Genomic DNA, 14,637 nt, shown 5'->3' with positions numbered 1-14,637 from the left:
AGATGACATACCTGTGGAAGCATGGAGGTGTTTAGGTGAAATGGCAGTGGAGTTTTTAACCAGATTATTTAATGACATTTTGGAAATTGAGAGGATGCCTGAGAAATGGAGAAAAAGTGTTGTGGTACTGATTTTTAAGAATAAGAGTGATGTGCAGAGCTATAGTAACTACAGAAGGATTAAATTGATCAGTCACAGCATGAAGTTATGGGAAAGAGTAGTGGAAGCTAGGTTAAGAAGGGATGTGATGATTAATGATCAGCAGTATGGTTTCATGCCAGGAAAGAGCACTACAGATGTGATGTTTGCTCTGAGAGTGTTGATGGAGAAGTACAGAGAAGGTCAGAAGGAGTTGCATTGTGATTTTGTAGACTTAGAGAAAGCATATGACAGGGTGCCTAGAGAGGAGTTGTGATATTGTATGAGGAAGTTGGGAGTGTCAGAGAAGTATATAAGAGTGGTACAGGATATGTACGAGGGTAGTGTGACAGTGGTGAGGTCTGCGGTGGGAGTGATGGATATGTTTAAGGTGGAGGTGGGATTACATCAAGGATTAGCTCTGAGCCCTTTCTTATTTGCAATGGTGATGGACAGGTTGACAGACGAGATCAGACAGGAGTCCCCATGGACTATGATGTTTGCAGATGACATTGTGATCTGTAGTGAGAGTAGGGAACAGGTGCAAGAGAGCCTGGAGAGATGGAGATATGCTCTAGAGAGAAGAGGAATGAAGATGAGCAGGACTAAGAATATATGTGTGGGAATGAGCGGGAGGATAGAGGAATGGTGAGGATGCAAGGAGTAGAGGTGGCAAAGGTGGATGAGTTTAAATACTTGGAATCAGTAGTTCACAGTAATGGTGAGTGTGGAAGAGAGATGAAGAAGAGAGTACAGGCAGGATGGAGTGGGGTGGAAAAGAGTGTCAGGAGTGATTTGTGACAGACTAGTACCAGTAAGAGTGAAAGTGAAGGTCTACAAGAGGGTAATGAGACCAGCTACGTTATATGGGTTGGAGACAGTGGCATTGACAAAAAGGCAGGAGTCAGAGCTGGATGTGGCAGAGTTAAAGATGTTAAGATTTACACTGTGTGTGACAAGGATGGACAGAATTAGGAATAAGTATATTAGAGGGTCAGCCCAGGTTGGAAGGTTTGGAGATAAAGCCAGAGAGGAAAGATTACATTGGTTTGGACATGTGCTGAGGAGGGATGCTGAGTATATTGGGAAAAAGATGCTAAGGATGAAGCTACCAGTTAAAAGGAAAAGAGGAAGGCCTAAGATAAGGTTTATTGATGTGGTGAGAGAGGACATGCAGGTAGTTGGTGTGACAGAGCATGATGCAGAGGACAGGAAGAAATGGAAACAGATGATCCACTGTGGCGACCCCTAACGGGAACAGCCGAAAGATGATGATGGTTGTCTTATTAATTTAAATTATAAAAGCAGCCATAGTATATAATAAATGCAGAAGGTGAAAGCATACCTGTTGCAGTAGGTTGGTACAGCGTCCAAGCAGAGTGCTCCTTTCCTGTTTGAAATAAGGATAAAATATGTTGGAGCTCATTATTGTGTGGCACAGACTGAAGAAAAAGATTATATAGTAATTAAATTATATAGTAAGTTAAATACTAAAATTCAATTGAATACAGCATGTAAGTATTATAAACAACTATGATAAAAGCTGCAAAGATCTTTCAGCCATGTTATATTTAATAATCAAACCCTCTTTTTATAACATAATACCCCCTGCCTTTCAATAATTTTTGGTTTCATTTAATAATAATAATAATAATAATAATAATAATAATAATAATAATAATAATATTTATAATAGCAGTTTAAAGGCAATAACATAACAGTTAACTGTTGCTGAAATCTGGCTGGCTGACTGGTTAAGGGTTTTGCCTGCCATAAAAAATAGCTATTTTGAAGTATAGTGCAAGGCAGAGGTTGGCTACAGTGTGTTATCAGTAGCAAATTTCCTTCTCAGAATTTCTGACATGGTAAAGACTGTTATGAAGAAATGTAATAGGTTCATAGATTAGTATTAAGCTAGCTGCCCTTGCGAGCTGTTTTAAGCTTAGCAGACTCAAACCTTGCACCTTGTGTTTGTAAGGCAAACACCTTAACCATTAGGCCACCCTCCCAACCCTCTAATACAGTTTCCCTCTCAGCCCTTCATATGTTAGACAAGGGTCCACGGTCAGAGGTGGATGATCATGTTATTGACTGTGAGTGACAGCCATCGGTGAAGCAGAATATCAACATGTAGTGTGCAGCTAGGAAATGCAAGGCATAGCAAGAGCTTACAAAATGAAGGAAACAGTCAAAGCTGCAGAAATACAGGCTGGCAAAATGTGAAGCATGCCTTCCATTTTACATCACCTTGTACCCCTTACATCCCTGAACATTCATTTTAGTTTGAGCAGTTTCCATGTCTTAGTTTTTGTAGCTGCATGCTGCATGTGTGACACTCCCCTTTTTGTGTTGCCTTCTTGACAACTGTCATTCTGTAGACTGTGTTCAAAGAGGTGATTGTTGGCAGTAGTCTGGAGGGAGTGTTTGCTTTATGATCCTGAATATGTACACTTAACATTAGTACGTATATTTTAAACAGTGTCCAACGAAACACAATTAATGGGATGGACATTCCGCTGGTAAAAATGGCAAAATATAAAACAAAGAAACCAACGGAATAAAACACAGTCCTGGTGCACCAGGACTGTATTTTATTCCGTTGGTTTCTTTGTTTTATATTTATATTTTATATTATAAGCAATATTTGCAACCAGATTTTTTGCTTCTTGTATTTTTCTTGATCCAAGAAAAGTAATGTAATTAACTATGATTTCTGCATTTTACATTTTATTTTCTTTCTCTGAAGACAGGTGTTTAGTATTGTTAGTGCAAATTGCAGTGTACATTTCTTTCATTGTACAAAGTACTACACATATCTTTAAATGCCATGGAAAAAAATTAACACCAGGAGATATACTTAAGCTGCGACCATCACATACAAAGTTTTAATTGCTAGTTGCATTATTGTGCCATGAACATGCCACATTCACTTTGCATCTCAGCAGCCTGATAAGGAGGAAACTTCATCTTTTTTGCTCATTTGTTTAGGATCCCATGCACAACTGCACAACATAAATTAGACAAATTGCACAGTCATGCCTAGACATGCTTTTTATAAGCTACAATAAAAATGGAGAGCTACATTCTCAAGCAAAAAAACATCATGCATAATTTATGTACTGTATGTGTGGATCTAGTCTGCATCTGTAGTCAAGTCTGAATAATCACTCCTGGAGGTGGTAGCCCCTTCAGGAACTGCGTATCATAGCAAATCACATCAGACTTTTTTTTATGAACTTTGAAGGCTTGCATCGGAGGAAGGCAAGTTGCACAAAGGTTAATAGAGTTGGGAGGTGGGAAATGGATATGTTATTAGTAAATACCACTTGCAGCTTTTGACAGTTAGATGTAATCTGCTTATGGGGCCAATATATCAGTAGTAGGCAAAAGCAAAGCTTCAAATGTTTAGTGCTAGACTAGTAACAAGTGTGCTTACAGAATGAAATCTGATAATGATGAAGCCTGGGATATAGCAGATTATGTGGTAAGTCAAGGCAGCAAACATCAGCTATGAAAGTTCAAATATTGATGACGTCAAGCTGATTAAACAATAATTATTATAGAAGTGCTTTATAATAGGCAAACCTCTCAATGTTTTATCTCCAGAATTAGTGAGAAAGCTATATTAGGGACACTTTTTTTTAAAATACTAGTACTTATAAATGTAATAGTAAGAAAGGATATGAATTCCCATGTATGTAGCACTAGTACTGATAACTGTGTGTGTGTGTGTGTGCATGCATACTAGGCTCCTATGTATGCAGCACCATACATCTGCTTACGTATACACACACACACACACACACACACACACACACACACACACACACACACACACACACACACACACACACACACACATTAAAAAGATGTTCAGCTGTCCAAAACAGAATACCTGACTTAATCTCTTCAGAATGCAGCATTATCTTATTTAAGATAACATTCATATTAGCTATTGGCTAATTCTTGGTTTGATTACAATTGGGATATTTTAGCTCTACATTACTCTGAAGTTATCAGCTGTACCTAGGCAGATATCAGGATAACATTTTGAGGAGGACTGGTACAGTACTACAGAATAAATCTACAAATTTTAGTGAATAGAAAAGCCAGATAAGCAAACACAGAGATACCAGCTAAGCAGAGATATGTGATCCAAGACAAGAGGTTATAGGTTACAAAATTAATAAATTATACAAGAGTTGCAAGTTTTATATTTATCGGGTGGACAAAACTGCACAGAATAACAATGTAGCGTACTATTAATAACAATGCAATGCAGAGACAGCATGCTAGCTCTTTTACTTGAGAAAGGGCCACAAAGGACAGTTTCCCAGGAAAAAAAAATAGTATGTTTTCTGAAGTAAAAGAATTCTACAAATGTATTGAATGTCAGTATTTACTGATTGTAATCCAACACCTTTTCTGAAAAAAGTTCAAATTTTTGAAGAGACAGAGGAGAATTTTGACCCAATATTAGGGGTGTCCTTCAAAATTAGGTACATTTGGTAAGTATGCCAATACAATATTGAGTAAAACTCAGTTTCTGAAGAGAAGCAGATTTAAAGAATAAGAACTTGTAAATAACAAATTTATAGAAAGAACAAATATTTTCAGCAGATGTCATTGAAAAGCTTATAGTATGTGTGGATGACCTCTGCTTCTAGCAACTGAGCTGTTTATAGGCCATGCAGGAAGAGTTTGTCAGTGCAGAAGACACAATGAAAACACATTTAATTTAGCATGTATTATTAACTTAACCAGTACAGTAGTATCACAAGTTCTCTTTCTAGTAGAGTCCCTTTGGAAAGGAGGGACCATAATGATAATGGATTCACACTAGACAAAAAAGTGGAAGGGTTTATGAACAGCAAATATCACTGCTCTTTAAGTTGCAAACACTTGAAAGGAATGTCTTCATCTTAATATCAGATGTCACTGCACTAGTCTCCAGTTGCCATTGTTTGCTGTTTCACAGGTGGTTGCCATGTGCTAACTCCATAGTGCCATGGACACACATAGCTTTTACAGTCGTCTTTATACCTCCATCTGAATTAGTCAAGACAGCTTGGGAGTTGTAGAAATATAGAAGGAAAAATTAAAAAAAAACAGTTCTCTTAAATAGCCTACAAAGGCTGAGTTGTAGTAGTGAAAATAAATAGCTGAATGCATATGTACATGCATACATACACAGAAACAATTCCCTTAAGTATTCTCTTACAAAATAGCAGAACATGTGGGTAATCAGTGAACTAAGAAATATCAGTACTATGCTTTGCACCTTTTGATCTGTGTATTAATGCTGTGCATGTTAAACACTCTCGCGTAGAAAACCAACGGCTTTGTGCTACTACTTCAAATGAAACCCGCTAACAGAGTAGCAAGGAGCGTCACAGGGACATGAAATAAAGTTGCCACAGTATTATGGCCAGGTGGTGTAAAACAAGATACCATAAATCATTCATCCATTGTCATGCTTTGCTAGAATTATTTTATTATTATAGCTGCAATAGTATTTATTTATTTTTCTTTATAGTGTTATGAAATCATGCCTTTGTAGTAGTTTCTTCCTGAGATTTGACCACAATGTGACATATTTTATTTTCTGTTTTGTATTGCATTTCCAAGACTGGGGATATAAACTAATAATGGGTATATCAGTACAGCATTAGCTTTGCCTTAGGTTGTCCTTCATTAACATCCATTTGCCTGAGAAGTTTACAAATGGTGATAAATGTAATTAAGCAGGCAGCACTGTAGATACACTGACATGAAGATAATTGACTAGTGCATTACGAGTCTCATCATGGTGAAGCCATCACATGTGGATTGGGGTATCATGTTCAGCTTGATCTTTACAAATTCCGATGACATCCTTCTTGCTCATCCTTTCCATAACTTTGACTTGGTTGAAATTCAGTTCTTCTCAGCATAAAGATCTTTTTGTTCCATTGCAGTTATTTAGCTACAAAAAGCCTTCAGTCACACTGCAGATAAGTTTTTCCCCATAAAACAGACCCCTACTCTTTGATGAATAAAGACCATATGTGTCTAGCACAATTTCACCTCTGCACTGAGGTCACCTAAAAGGCACTGAATAAGAACTTGGAGCTCATCAGTGAAACACTTCCCTTCATAACACACCACTGTTTATAGAATGCTACACCATCCTCATTTTGTTCTCTTTGTGTCATATAAATCGACTTTACACTGCTCAGACAAATTACAATGGCAGGATTTTCTGTCAGCACCATTATCCTTCCTTAACCCGCGGTAGTGTGCTGCGGTAGCATTGTCGCCTCACAGCAAGATGTTGTCGCGTTCGATTCTCAGCTAGAGTGTCTTCTGTGTGGAGGCATGCATGAATGGGCGTGTCTTCATTGAAGGTTGTGCGTCATGGCTGGTAACTCGGCACATAAAAATCCACGACCAAACATTAGCGGACCGGAGTTCCACTGTGGCGACCCCTAACCCGGGATAAGCCGAAAGACACAACAACAACTATTATCCTTCCTTAAACTGTTTTTCCTTTGAACACGGACTACATTACCAGACTCTACTACCGGAAAAAGATTGTCTTACTACACCTACCTAATCCCATTCCTCTCAGACCAGCCCTTTGATAAGCAATCTTATTTTTAAGTCTTTTTCCAATCTATCGCTTATTACTGAGTTTTTGACTGAAAAGATAACCTTCCAAGCCCACACTACTACGTTTTGTAATGACATCCTTGTACCTTTCTTTTGCACCTTAATCTTGATTACAGGATTGATATTTACTCAGCAAACAGTTTTCAAGCTTTGGTCTATGCAATGCCTCTCTGTTTTGCAGGGTGATGTATGTGGTGATTTTTTTTCAAATTATAAATGTTCTGCTTTATCCATCTAGTTCAGCATGAGCTATCTGTACTATGAGTGTGTTTAAAATAATGTCCCTTTTATCTGTTGTTTGTTCTCCAGCCTTTGTTAGACCATAGTACTCCTCTTCTGAATAAAACAAAACCATCTATACATACACACACACGCACACACACATATATATATATATATATATATATATATATATATGTGTGCGTGTGTGTGTTGATATTTCAGTATAAAATCCATGACAGAAGTCCAAGATTTCTACACAAATTGATTCACAAAAATAGGACCAACAAAAAATTACAGTGAACATCAAAACTTGTTTTTATACCATTAAATTATTTTTGCAAGTGGTCAGTTGCTGGTTACATTTTCCATAGCAAGCAAGGGAACATGATTTTCTTCTACTATCATGAAAAAAAAATTACAACCCTGCAGAAAATGTCAAAAACTAAATCTGTACTAGAATAGTATAAATTAACATGGTAACCATCTTAAGAGAATTGATAAGCCAGATATCTTATCAAGTCTTAAACGAATTAACAAGACAAACCCTTTGATACATTTAAGATGACTGATAACTAAGAGTTATGAATGCTTTAGAAGAAAGAATTAGGTGGATGGTACAATATGAGTGTTAGGATGAGCTTTGTTATGTGAAGGATGGTGTAACCCTTGGATAGCCAATCAGTTAAGATGCGAGTATAAACAGTACTGAAATTCTAAGAACAGTCAAAGAGGTGAGTAAAAGGCATAACTATAACTAAAGGCATTGAGATCATGAAATAACATTTGCCTGGAACATGGAATACTAGGACCCCCAGAGAGCACTGCATCATGGAAATTAGGCTGACTATAGAATATTTGTGTTGTTGTCTGCCCTTTGCCAGCTGTCTTGCCATGTCTTTTATGCAGTGCAGTTTAGGAAACTTCTCTTTTGAACATTTCATAATTCTATTGAGTATAGTTTGCCTTTGCGAGTATAAATAATATAAAAAGATGAATTCATTTGGACACGCAGTTAATTATCTACTTTGTTAATGTGTTATACTGGTTTGTCATTTATTATAACCACTGGCTGGAAGAAATGTTTGCATGTCTTTGCTGTGGGTTGTGTATCTGCAAAGAAGGTACAGCTGGTTCACACCTACTAATGTGAAGTCCTATCTCATACAGCTATTTTACACCCATTAAGGTGAAGTCATGTCTCATCTGCAAGTTGGGATATTTCTCTCACACTTGTTGTTTTGCAGCAAACAAGGTAAATGTCAAATTCACTTCTGCTCTTAACACATCAACCTCGCTTAGCATTTACCAATGTTAAGGTGAGAAAAGTTAGCCATTACTGGGGGCTGTAAGATGATGCAAATCAAGCAAACCATTCTTGTTATGCTGTATTTTGCTGGGTCTTAGTCAGTTTTAAATTTTGTTTCCACCTTACATTATCCATCTTAATGTTTCTTTCAGTATTTTTCCTTCTTACTTACTTACAGTAATTTTCAATGCACATGTCCTTATTGAATGCCAATCTAATTTTTACTACATTTAAATAATGTCTGTAATGAAATTACTCATGCAGTGAAAATGGGTCTATATTACATATCTGAACATTTAAATGTTCGAAACGCTAAAGATCGACCTTTAGCAATCGAACATTTAAATGTTTGAATATGTAATAAAACAATAAAAAAAAAGAAAAAGGAAAGGGTTTAAGCAGGGGGCAAGCCCCCCAGCACCCCCACACCCCCTGCTACTTAAATATACCAACTCCGAGATCGGACTTCAGTGCACTACAGTGCGGACATGGGAAATTTCCCATTCCCTACACTGTAGCGTGATCTTGGAGTTGGTATATTTAAGTAGCGAGGTGTGTGTGTGTGTGTGTGTGTGTGTGGGGGGGTGCAGAGTCGCTTGCCCCCCTGTTTACACCCTTTAGTTTTTTGTTTCCTTTTTTTTTTAATTTTTATTCATATTCGAACATTTAAATGTTCAATCGCTAAAGGTTGATCTTTAGCGATTTGAACATTTAAATGTTCGGATATGTAATATAGACCCGTGAAAACATATTAAATTTTGTACTTTATCTAGATATGGGGTGCATTTACACATCAAGTTTTGTATGTTTTATGTATCTAACATCCTCTATATCTAAGCTAAGCCAATTTGTTCTGGTCCAGGTTCTGGTGGAAAAGGGTTCTTTGGCCAGCTCACCTACCCTGATAATATATGACCAATTAAAAAATAAAAATACTAAAAATAAAATAAATGCAACAGACATCATGACTGGTAGATGTTTATAGAGAGCTATCTTGTGTGCTTCTGTGTTTATGCATCTGTATACCACCCCCTGTAATGGAATGAATTATTTAAGGTCATTGTATCACAGCATTTAATGCAGTTGCATGTATTCAGCACATCCTTCTTGCCTGATGTTGCCTATAAGATGGTTATAATGAATTAGCTGGTGGTGCAGCTGATGCAGCAAAATAGGGGAAAATCCAAGAAGATCTGTTGAGGTGTACAGCTCAGTGTAATTTTATTTAAGGAACGAGTAGCATTACACTTTCCAGTATTATCAAAATCAGTTTTGCTTAGATAACTGATTGACATTTGTGGACTAGATATAGTTCATAAAGACTCATACACTCTTTATTAGGAGTAACCTGAGAGAAGGTGGTAGCAACTTTAGTATCTCAAATATAGAGCAAACGCATTCAAAGGTGCTATAACTGTATCTCCTATGAAATGAAACAGCTCAGTTATTAGCTAAAGACAGTAATATGGCAGTGCTGTGTGATAACTGTTATTACTGCTTGTTATTCTGATGTATGGCGGCAGGTGGAATAAAAACTCATTTAAATTTCTGTGAGTGATGTTTATTGCAAGAAGACAACATCTCACAGCCATCTGGTGATCACATGACAGGAACATGGATACTCAATTCAAAAACTGACTACCCATGAGATTTGTATTTAAGCAGGAAGCTACAAATAGGGTACTGGAGTGATAATGATCTTTCACAGACCTAAGCATATGGTATGTTATCTGCCAGCTGATTGTGAAAGGTCACCATTAGTTAATTACAATAGGGCAGAATCTGAAAGAGGACCAAGGACTTTTGCTGACGTCATCTGCAATGCTGACAAATTTAGGAAATTCTGTATATATATGCTGAGCTAATCCAAAAAGGCTAAACTGTAGGCTGGGAAGAAATGTTGACTATCTTGCTTTAGTGAATGAAGTTGTTTTTCTGTGTAATTAGATGAATAACAGATGCATTTGTGCAGTGCAGGTATGTTACATATGTGGTGTATCAGGCGTACTACCCAGATTGGAGTGCCCATGCATAAGCTATGCAGATTTGGTATACTGCTTAACTTTCTCAACCATTTACTTCAGAAAGTAACTGAAAATATATTAAAATATATGTGGTGTTGTGCTAGTTGGGTGATTTTGCTGGACAAACTTAAAACAAAATAGGTGAGATACGGGTAACTTGGTTGTGCCATTCAGAGGTGTGTGCACCACAAATTTTGAACATTGCTTGCACAGCTGGGTAATGGTCAAATGGGACCCTAGGAAAGGGTAATGGATCAGGACCCCCCCACACACACACATGCAGCCATTCCAGTGTCCAATTACTTGGCTATTTCTCCCTAGTAACCATAAACACTGTGCAAACCCGTTAGTGTGTTTACTATTTTCCTCTTTATTTCCACAATGATTACATATATTTGGATTTAATTTAAAAAATTTATTTCAAATGTTATAGCATAACAACTGATAGACATTTGCTAAACAAAATAATATAGTCTCACAATGAAAATAGTTCACATGAACAGTAAACCTCTCTGCCCATATTCACTGAAATGGCATTGAAACCCACATTCAAACAAAATACATTTTGCCCAGTGACAGTTTGTTTACCTTTGGACTCTTTTCAAACCATAGACCCCTTGCACACATTTGTAGGACCATACATACATGAATGTATTCTTTAATTCACCTTCCTGACTGTATTAAATTATATTCCTTGTATAATACAGCACCACTTTTTAAAGTGTGTTTTAAATTTGTAGTTTTGAACATTTTCCCAGTGTGCAATTAAACAAAATGTATGATCCCATAATAACAAAACTGCCCATTTCAGAACATTTCAACCATAAAGGCAGGCCACTCAAACTTTTGTCATTACCAGTATAAGTCAATATGCACAATCACTGTGGAAGTAAAAGTCACCTGAATAATTCCACGTTACAGAGATCTGTAACTAACGAATAGGCTGCTGCTGGCAAACAACTTTATATTTCAGTGCTTCATCTCCACATTCAGTGCCTTAAATAATAAATTGCCTATGTAATATTAAAAAATGATAAGCTGATAACATTGCAATAGGGAATGGTTGGCAAACAAACAGCAAGTTCATAGATACTAGGTATCTCATCCAAAGAACACACTCAGGACTGCAGCACCCTCACCCCCTTAAAGTACAACACAGTATCAGCAATCCATCTACATGGTCTGGGAGTAAAACCCACAGCCTTTTGCATCAAGAGAAAGTATGTAACCTATTGCACTACTAACACTGCTTCCAAGTTCTCTAGTACAAACAGTGATGACCATTTGCTAAACAAAACAGTTCCACATTGAAAATAGACTTAGCATGAGCAGCAGTAAACTCCTCTTTCCTTGAAGCAAAGAATTCAGTGAAAACGCACCGAAGCTCACAATTCCTTAAATATGCACTGAATCTCACAATTGCTTGAAAATGCACTAAAACTCATAATTACTTGAAAGTATACTGAAACTCATAATCTGGTAGTTTGTGCAGAGGATTCAGGCTCATCTCCTATGACCAAGGAAAAGGGTTTGAGCCTGAGTAAATTAACTAACCTGCCATCCCTAACTAGGACATCACACACACACACACACACACACACACACACACACACACACACACACACACACACACACACACACACACACACCTTTCTGTACACTTAGCCTATCAGAGTTGAATTCTGCACAAGCAAGACAGAAGGGGCTGTTCCTCAGGGAAGGAAAAGTTAAACTCTGCATTTGTGATGCAGAGTATGTCCTTAAAGAAGAAATGTAAGTTTTTTTTTTCAAATTAAAATAAAATGTTATAGCACCCAGTGGTCGACTGGGGTGCCTTCTGTGTGGAGTCTGCATGTCCTCCCTGTGGTCACATGGGTTTCCTCCGGGTGCTCCGGTTTCCTCCCACATCCCAAAGACATGCTGTAGGTGGATTGGACACTCTAAATTGGCCCTAGGCATGAGTGCGTGCGTGTGTGTGTGCCTTCCGTGGAAGGTTGGGTTGCCGGGCTGGCAACTCGACACTGTAAAACTCTACTACCAATCATGCGCAGACAGGTGATCCACTGTGGTGACCCCTAACTGGTAAAAGCTGAAAGAAGAAGAAGAAGTTATAGCACCCAGTGGCCAGCCAGCAGGCCCTAGGCATCTGCCTAGGTTGCCTAGAGCTGGATCCAGCTCTGTTTGCTTGTGTTGCATTGCTTGTCTGAGCCTGCTGCCAGTTAAGGTTTTCCTCCTACTGTTGGGTGAAGCCTTTGTGGGAACTAATACACCATGGGTTGGACTGCAATGGCAAAGCATTGCTTGAGTCAGTAGGAAAATGAATTTCTTCTTCCTTGGAATGCAACTTCATCTCCTTTTGAAAGTGTGTGTGTGTATCTATCTGTGGATATATATATATATATATATGCATGGGTGTACTGAAATTAAACAAAGCACCCAAATATTGATGTTCAGAGTCAACACCAAAACATCGACTTACCATTGACACACTACTACGAATGTGCTGACCAGCAATCTCTGTGCATGCAAAACTTCAGTTAAAAATTGTTTAATAAAACATTGTTTCTTGCAGGGGGTCAACTTCTTTGCACTCCCCCCACTGCACCACCCACTCTCCCTGCTAATTATATATATTAAATCCAAGACTGCACACTGTCAGGGAAAGGGCATATTTCCTATCCAGGGAATTGTGCAATCTCACACAGCTGTTGACCATGTGTAGTCAACTAATTTTTGTCTGCTAAACAGACGTCAAACAATGAAAGGGTTGACAAATTTCAGTGTCCCCCATAAATATATATATATATATATATATGTATGTATAGTGTGTGTGTCACATTATATATCATATCATATCTCTCAAATGTCCAGGGTTTTGTCTCATATTTTTTGTCCATTCTTCTTAAAATTTATGGATTGAGGACTGAAGTCACTAAATAATGATAGACATATACATTTCAGACTTCATACTCTTCAGAAAATGCATGCTAATACAAAACCTGTTGTTCTATCATCTTTCTATGTTTATAAGAGCAATATTTAAAAATTGTCCCTATTTTTGGGCTTTGCCTACAGTTGTTTTTTGGCTTTGTTCATATTTCTTCTGCTAAGAGGTTGTATGTGTGTGTGCGTGCATGTGTGTCTATGTATAGATACAGAGAGTAAAATAAAAAAAAAAAAGATTTGCAGCTAGGGTTATGGACAAGTGGGATTTTTGGTAACAAGGAAACTGAGAACTAACAGGCCTGCACAGGGTATTAGAACTCTGGACTGGTGTCTCTTTTCCCTCTTTACCATTATTCATATTCTGAAGTAAGAAGCTAGTTAAACTAATATAGCTTGCACATTAAATACATTCTTAGGCTGGTCCATTGGGGCAGCATTATGATGCCTGCCTATGACACTGAGAACTTAGCTGTATAAACAAGCTTGAAAAAACTTGGCTTTGGATCAGAAGGTTATAGGTTCTATTCCAACAACCAATTGGACTCATTTTCCAGTAATGACACCGCAGTACAGCATAAGTGGGAAGCTACACTCCTGAGTGTGCTGTCCAGCAATTGAGAATTAAACTGAGGTTCCATCTGGTTGAGCTGGTGGTAGCTCAGGTGGATGTAAAAGATTCCTTGGTACCCATTGAAGAGTGTAGGGGTCCTTTATTTAACACAACATAAAAAATATTAGTCACACATTTATAACATGTACACATTTACAGGCATAATTTTACTATTTTCTTTGTTCTTATAACATCTTCATTGTTATTCTTCTTTAATTGACCCCGACTCTTTCTCCTACAACCATTATTTCACTGTTTGCAAAATATCTCCCAAAATTCATTCCCACTAAACCAAATTTCATTCAGTCTTTCATTACAAATAACACATATTACATAAAATAAATTATCTACCCTTCTCACATATTAGCAGTAGTACAAGAAAATAGAGGGCACCACAGCATAGAAAAAGTGCACAAACATTTTATTATAAAAAGATTAGCACTTTCATGTCTTACTGACACTTCTTCAGATCATATAAAATACAATATTAAAACACGCATTTAAATGTCATACGATAAATACAAAATAACCAGTAGGAACTTCAGAAAACATCAAGCAACTAATCAAAACACTTGGAGAGTGCACTTGCTTTAAGGTACAATACAACCCATATCCCCTATCTAGTGACAATAGAACCAATAGAAACACTTTAGAAAATATATGATAACCAATCAAATGACTTAAAAAAAACAACTAATAGAGGCTTTAGAAAATATCAGATAACCAACTAAATCACTTTA

Source organism: Protopterus annectens, chromosome 13.part0 (genome assembly GCF_019279795.1).
Source record: "Protopterus annectens isolate FY-2018-M chromosome 13.part0, PAN1.0, whole genome shotgun sequence".
In the NCBI taxonomy this organism is placed as follows: Eukaryota; Metazoa; Chordata; order Ceratodontiformes; family Protopteridae; genus Protopterus; species Protopterus annectens.
The sequence above is the reverse complement of the archived record's forward strand: the minus strand, read 5'-3'. Positions refer to the sequence as shown.